This window comes from Lates calcarifer, linkage group LG17 (assembly GCF_001640805.2).
Source record: "Lates calcarifer isolate ASB-BC8 linkage group LG17, TLL_Latcal_v3, whole genome shotgun sequence".
Lineage (NCBI taxonomy): Eukaryota > Metazoa > Chordata > Actinopteri > Centropomidae > Lates > Lates calcarifer.
In genome coordinates, this window is record NC_066849.1 from 15,679,462 (window position 1) to 15,687,328 (window position 7,867).

A 7,867-nucleotide genomic window follows, 5' to 3' on the forward strand; every position below is an offset into this window, starting at 1 on the left:
GTGAATTCTTTGAAAAAGTTGACACCACCGTTTTTGGTGACTGCGACAGGCGGCGGGTCATCGTTTGGAGCCAAAAAATGTCAAAATTTCAGGTCCAAGTTTTTAACCTCAGAGTCACTCAGGGGAGTATTTTATGCATTTGGAGTGGATTTGGACAGGTTTTTGGTGAATTCTTTGAAAAAGTTGACACCACCGTTTTTGGTGACTGCGACAGGCGGCGGGTCATCGTTTGGAGCCAAAAAATGTCCAAAATTTCAGGTCCAAGTTTTTAACCTCAGAGTCACTCAGGGAGTATTTTATGCCATTTGGAGTGGATTTGGATTGGACAGGTTTTTGGTGAATTCTTTGAAAAAGTTGACACCACCGTTTTTTGGTGACTGCGACAGGCGGCGGGTCATCGTTTGGAGCCAAAAAAATGTCAAAATTTCAGGTCCAAGTTTTTAACCTCAGAGTCACTCAGGGGAGTATTTTATGCCATTTGGAGTGGATTTGGACAGTTTTTGGTGAATTCTTTGAAAAAGTTGACACCACCGTTTTTGGTGACTGCGACAGGCGGCGGGTCATCGTTTGGAGCCAAAAAATGTCAAAATTTCAGGTCCAAGTTTTTAACCTCAGAGTCACTCAGGGGAGTATTTTATGCCATTTTGGAGTGGATTTGGACAGGTTTTTGGTGAATTCTTTGAAAAAGTTGACACCACCGTTTTTGGTGACTGCGACAGGCGGCGGGTCATCGTTTGGAGCCAAAAAATGTCAAAATTTCAGGTCCAAGTTTTTAACCTCAGAGTCACTCAGGGGAGTATTTTATGCCATTTGGAGTGGATTTGGACAGGTTTTTGGTGAATTCTTTGAAAAAGTTGACACCACCGTTTTTTGGTGACTGCGACAGGCGGCGGGTCATCGTTTGGAGCCAAAAAATGTCAAAATTTCAGGTCCAAGTTTTTAACCTCAGAGTCACTCAGGGGAGTATTTTATGCCATTTGGAGTGGATTTGGACAGGTTTTTGGTGAATTCTTTGAAAAAGTTGACACCACCGTTTTTGGTGACTGCGACAGGCGGCGGGTCATCGTTTGGAGCCAAAAAATGTCAAAATTTCAGGTCCAAGTTTTTAACCTCAGAGTCACTCAGGGGAGTATTTTATGCCATTTGGTGGAGTGGATTTGGACAGGTTTTTTGGTGAATTCTTTGAAAAAGTTGACACCACCGTTTTTGGTGACTGCGACAGGCGGCGGGTCATCGTTTGGAGCCAAAAAATGTCAAAATTTCAGGTCCAAGTTTTTAACCTCAGAGTCACTCAGGGGAGTATTTTATGCCATTTGGAGTGGATTTGGAGTGGATTTGGACAGGTTTTTGGTGAATTCTTTGAAAAAGTTGACACCACCGTTTTTTGGTGACTGCGACAGGCGGCGGGTCATCGTTTGGAGCCAAAAAATGTCAAAATTTCAGGTCCAAGTTTTTAACCTCAGAGTCACTCAGGGGAGTATTTTATGCCATTTGGAGTGGATTTGGAGTGGATTTGGACAGGTTTTTGGTGAATTCTTTGAAAAAGTTGACACCACCGTTTTTGGTGACTGCGACAGGCGGCGGGTCATCGTTTGGAGCCAAAAAATGTCAAAATTTCAGGTCCAAGTTTTTAACCTCAGAGTCACTCAGGGGAGTATTTTATGCCATTTGGAGTGGATTTGGACAGGTTTTTTGGTGAATTCTTTGAAAAAGTTGACACCACCGTTTTTGGTGACTGCGACAGGCGGCGGGTCATCGTTTGGAGCCAAAAAATGTCAAAATTTCAGGTCCAAGTTTTTAACCTCAGAGTCACTCAGGGGAGTATTTTATGCCATTTGGAGTGGATTTGGAGTGGATTTGGACAGGTTTTTGGTGAATTCTTTGAAAAAGTTGACACCACCGTTTTTGGTGACTGCGACAGGCGGCGGGGTCATCGTTTGGAGCCAAAAAATGTCAAAATTTCAGGTCCAAGTTTTTAACCTCAGAGTCACTCAGGGGAGTATTTTATGCCATTTGGTGGATTTGGAGTGGATTTGGACAGGTTTTTGGTGAATTCTTTGAAAAAGTTGACACCACCGTTTTTGGTGACTGCGACAGGCGGCGGGTCATCGTTTGGAGCCAAAAAATGTCAAAATTTCAGGTCCAAGTTTTTAACCTCAGAGTCACTCAGGGGAGTATTTTATGCCATTTGGAGTGGATTTGGACAGGTTTTTGGTGAATTCTTTGAAAAAGTTGACACCACCGTTTTTGGTGACTGCGACAGGCGGCGGGTCATCGTTTGGAGCCAAAAAATGTCAAAATTTCAGGTCCAAGTTTTTAACCTCAGAGTCACTCAGGGGAGTATTTTATGCCATTTGGAGTGGGATTTGGACAGGTTTTTGGTGAATTCTTTGAAAAAGTTGACACCACCGTTTTTGGTGACTGCGACAGGCGGCGGGTCATCGTTTGGAGCCAAAAAATGTCAAAATTTCAGGTCCAAGTTTTTAACCTCAGAGTCACTCAGGGGAGTATTTTATGCCATTTGGAGTGGATTTGGAGTGGATTTGGACAGGTTTTTGGTGAATTCTTTGAAAAAGTTGACACCACCGTTTTTTGGTGACTGCGACAGGCGGCGGGTCATCGTTTGGAGCCAAAAAATGTCAAAATTTCAGGTCCAAGTTTTTAACCTCAGAGTCACTCAGGGGAGTATTTTATGCCATTTGGAGTGGATTTGAGTGGATTTGGACAGGTTTTTGGTGAATTCTTTGAAAAAGTTGACACCACCGTTTTTGGTGACTGCGACAGGCGGCGGGTCATCGTTTGGAGCCAAAAAATGTCAAAATTTCAGGTCCAAGTTTTTAACCTCAGAGTCACTCAGGGGAGTATTTTATGCCATTTGGAGTGATTTGGAGTGGATTTGGACAGGTTTTTGGTGAATTCTTTGAAAAAGTTGACACCACCGTTTTTGGTGACTGCGACAGGCGGCGGGTCATCGTTTGGAGCCAAAAAATGTCAAAATTTCAGGTCCAAGTTTTTAACCTCAGAGTCACTCAGGGGAGTATTTTATGCCATTTGGAGTGGATTTGGAGTGGATTTGGACAGGTTTTTGGTGAATTCTTTGAAAAAGTTGACACCACCGTTTTTGGTGACTGCGACAGGCGGCGGGTCATCGTTTGGAGCCAAAAAATGTCAAAATTTCAGGTCCAAGTTTTTAACCTCAGAGTCACTCAGGGGAGTATTTTATGCCATTTGGAGTGGATTTGGACAGGTTTTTGGTGAATTCTTTGAAAAAGTTGACACCACCGTTTTTGGTGACTGCGACAGGCGGCGGGTCATCGTTTGGAGCCAAAAAATGTCAAAATTTCAGGTCCAAGTTTTTAACCTCAGAGTCACTCAGGGGAGTATTTTATGCCATTTGGAGTGGATGGAGTGGATTTGGACAGGTTTTTGGTGAATTCTTTGAAAAAGTTGACACCACCGTTTTTGGTGACTGCGACAGGCGGCGGGTCATCGTTTGGAGCCAAAAAATGTCAAAATTTCAGGTCCAAGTTTTTAACCTCAGAGTCACTCAGGGGAGTATTTTATGCCATTTGGAGTGGATTTGGAGTGGATTTGGACAGGTTTTTGGTGAATTCTTTGAAAAAGTTGACACCACCGTTTTTGGTGACTGCGACAGGCGGCGGGTCATCGTTTGGAGCCAAAAAATGTCAAAATTTCAGGTCCAAGTTTTTAACCTCAGAGTCACTCAGGGGAGTATTTTATGCCATTTGGAGTGGATTTGGAGTGGATTGGACAGGTTTTTGGTGAATTCTTTGAAAAAGTTGACACCACCGTTTTTGGTGACTGCGACAGGCGGCGGGTCATCGTTTGGAGCCAAAAAATGTCAAAATTTCAGGTCCAAGTTTTTAACCTCAGAGTCACTCAGGGGAGTATTTTATGCCATTTGGAGTGGATTTGGACAGGTTTTTGGTGAATTCTTTGAAAAAGTTGACACCACCGTTTTTGGTGACTGCGACAGGCGGCGGGTCATCGTTTGGAGCCAAAAAATGTCAAAATTTCAGGTCCAAGTTTTTAACCTCAGAGTCACTCAGGGGAGTATTTTATGCCATTTGGAGTGGATTTGGACAGGTTTTTGGTGAATTCTTTGAAAAAGTTGACACCACCGTTTTTGGTGACTGCGACAGGCGGCGGGTCATCGTTTGGAGCCAAAAAATGTCAAAATTTCAGGTCCAAGTTTTTAACCTCAGAGTCACTCAGGGGAGTATTTTATGCCATTTGGATGGAGTGGATTTGGACAGGTTTTTGGTGAATTCTTTGAAAAAGTTGACACCACCGTTTTTGGTGACTGCGACAGGCGGCGGGTCATCGTTTGGAGCCAAAAAATGTCAAAATTTCAGGTCCAAGTTTTTAACCTCAGAGTCACTCAGGGGAGTATTTTATGCCATTTGGAGTGGATTTGGACAGGTTTTTGGTGAATTCTTTGAAAAAGTTGACACCACCGTTTTTGGTGACTGCGACAGGCGGCGGGTCATCGTTTGGAGCCAAAAAATGTCAAAATTTCAGGTCCAAGTTTTTAACCTCAGAGTCACTCAGGGGAGTATTTTATGCCATTATGGAGTGGATTTGGACAGGTTTTTGGTGAATTCTTTGAAAAAGTTGACACCACCGTTTTTGGTGACTGCGACAGGCGGCGGGTCATCGTTTGGAGCCAAAAAATGTCAAAATTTCAGGTCCAAGTTTTTAACCTCAGAGTCACTCAGGGGAGTATTTTATGCCATTTGGAGTGGATTTGGAGTGGATTTGGACAGGTTTTTGGTGAATTCTTTGAAAAAGTTGACACCACCGTTTTTGGTGACTGCGACAGGCGGCGGGTCATCGTTTGGAGCCAAAAAATGTCAAAATTTCAGGTCCAAGTTTTTAACCTCAGAGTCACTCAGGGGAGTATTTTATGCCATTTGGAGTGGATTGATGGTGGACAGGTTTTTGGTGAATTCTTTGAAAAAGTTGACACCACCGTTTTTGGTGACTGCGACAGGCGGCGGGTCATCGTTTGGAGCCAAAAAATGTCAAAATTTCAGGTCCAAGTTTTTAACCTCAGAGTCACTCAGGGGAGTATTTTATGCCATTGGAGTGGATTGAGTGGATTTGGACAGGTTTTTGGTGAATTCTTTGAAAAAGTTGACACCACCGTTTTTGGTGACTGCGACAGGCGGCGGGTCATCGTTTGGAGCCAAAAAATGTCAAAATTTCAGGTCCAAGTTTTTAACCTCAGAGTCACTCAGGGGAGTATTTTATGCCATTTGGAGTGGATTTGGAGTGGATTTGGACAGGTTTTTGGTGAATTCTTTGAAAAAGTTGACACCACCGTTTTTGGTGACTGCGACAGGCGGCGGGTCATCGTTTGGAGCCAAAAAATGTCAAAATTTCAGGTCCAAGTTTTTAACCTCAGAGTCACTCAGGGGAGTATTTTATGCCATTTGGAGTGGATTGATTGGACAGGTTTTTGGTGAATTCTTTGAAAAAGTTGACACCACCGTTTTTGGTGACTGCGACAGGTGGCGGGTCATCGTTTGGAGCCAAAAAATGTCAAAATTTCAGGTCCAAGTTTTTAACCTCAGAGTCACTCAGGGGAGTATTTTATGCCATTTGGAGTGGATTTGGAGTGATTTGGACAGGTTTTGGTGAATTCTTTGAAAAAGTTGACACCACCGTTTTTGGTGACTGCGACAGGCGGCGGGTCATCGTTTGGAGCCAAAAAATGTCAAAATTTCAGGTCCAAGTTTTTAACCTCAGAGTCACTCAGGGGAGTATTTTATGCCATTTGGAGTGGATTTGGAGTGGATTTGGACAGGTTTTTGGTGAATTCTTTGAAAAAGTTGACACCACCGTTTTTGGTGACTGCGACAGGCGGCGGGTCATCGTTTGGAGCCAAAAAATGTCAAAATTTCAGGTCCAAGTTTTTAACCTCAGAGTCACTCAGGGGAGTATTTTATGCCATTTGGAGTGGATTTGGACAGGTTTTTGGTGAATTCTTTGAAAAAGTTGACACCACCGTTTTTGGTGACTGCGACAGGCGGCGGGTCATCGTTTGGAGCCAAAAAATGTCAAAATTTCAGGTCCAAGTTTTTAACCTCAGAGTCACTCAGGGGAGTATTTTATGCCATTTGGAGTGGATTTGGACAGGTTTTTGGTGAATTCTTTGAAAAAGTTGACACCACCGTTTTTGGTGACTGCGACAGGCGGCGGGTCATCGTTTGGAGCCAAAAAATGTCAAAATTTCAGGTCCAAGTTTTTAACCTCAGAGTCACTCAGGGGAGTATTTTATGCCATTTGGAGTGGATTTGGAGTGGATTTGGACAGGTTTTTGGTGAATTCTTTGAAAAAGTTGACACCACCGTTTTTGGTGACTGCGACAGGCGGCGGGTCATCGTTTGGAGCCAAAAAATGTCAAAATTTCAGGTCCAAGTTTTTAACCTCAGAGTCACTCAGGGGAGTATTTTATGCCATTTGGAGTGGATTTGGACAGGTTTTTGGTGAATTCTTTGAAAAAGTTGACACCACCGTTTTTGGTGACTGCGACAGGCGGCGGGTCATCGTTTGGAGCCAAAAAATGTCAAAATTTCAGGTCCAAGTTTTTAACCTCAGAGTCACTCAGGGGAGTATTTTATGCCATTATTGGAGTGGATTTGGACAGGTTTTTGGTGAATTCTTTGAAAAAGTTGACACCACCGTTTTTGGTGACTGCGACAGGCGGCGGGTCATCGTTTGGAGCCAAAAAATGTCAAAATTTCAGGTCCAAGTTTTTAACCTCAGAGTCACTCAGGGGAGTATTTTATGCCATTTGGAGTGGATTTGGAGTGGATTTGGACAGGTTTTTGGTGAATTCTTTGAAAAAGTTGACACCACCCGTTTTTGGTGACTGCGACAGGCGGCGGGTCATCGTTTGGAGCCAAAAAATGTCAAAATTTCAGGTCCAAGTTTTTAACCTCAGAGTCACTCAGGGGAGTATTTTATGCCATTTGGAGTGGATTTGGAGTGGATTTGGGACAGGTTTTTGGTGAATTCTTTGAAAAAGTTGACACCACCGTTTTTGGTGACTGCGACAGGCGGCGGGTCATCGTTTGGAGCCAAAAAATGTCAAAATTTCAGGTCCAAGTTTTTAACCTCAGAGTCACTCAGGGGAGTATTTTATGCCATTTGGAGTGGATGTTTGGACAGGTTTTTGGTGAATTCTTTGAAAAAGTTGACACCACCGTTTTTGGTGACTGCGACAGGCGGCGGGTCATCGTTTGGAGCCAAAAAATGTCAAAATTTCAGGTCCAAGTTTTTAACCTCAGAGTCACTCAGGGGAGTATTTTATGCCATTTGGAGTGGATTGTGGGACAGGTTTTTGGTGAATTCTTTGAAAAAGTTGACACCACCGTTTTTGGTGACTGCGACAGGCGGCGGGTCATCGTTTGGAGCCAAAAAATGTCAAAATTTCAGGTCCAAGTTTTTAACCTCAGAGTCACTCAGGGGAGTATTTTATGCCATTTGGATGGAGTGGATTTGGACAGGTTTTTGGTGAATTCTTTGAAAAAGTTGACACCACCGTTTTTGGTGACTGCGACAGGCGGCGGGTCATCGTTTGGAGCCAAAAAATGTCAAAATTTCAGGTCCAAGTTTTTAACCTCAGAGTCACTCAGGGGAGTATTTTATGCCATTTGGAGTGGATTTGGACAGGTTTTTGGTGAATTCTTTGAAAAGTTGACACCACCGTTTTTGGTGACTGCGACAGGCGGCGGGTCATCGTTTGGAGCCAAAAAATGTCAAAATTTCAGGTCCAAGTTTTTAACCTCAGAGTCACTCAGGGGAGTATTTTATGCCATTTGGAGTGGATTTGGACAGG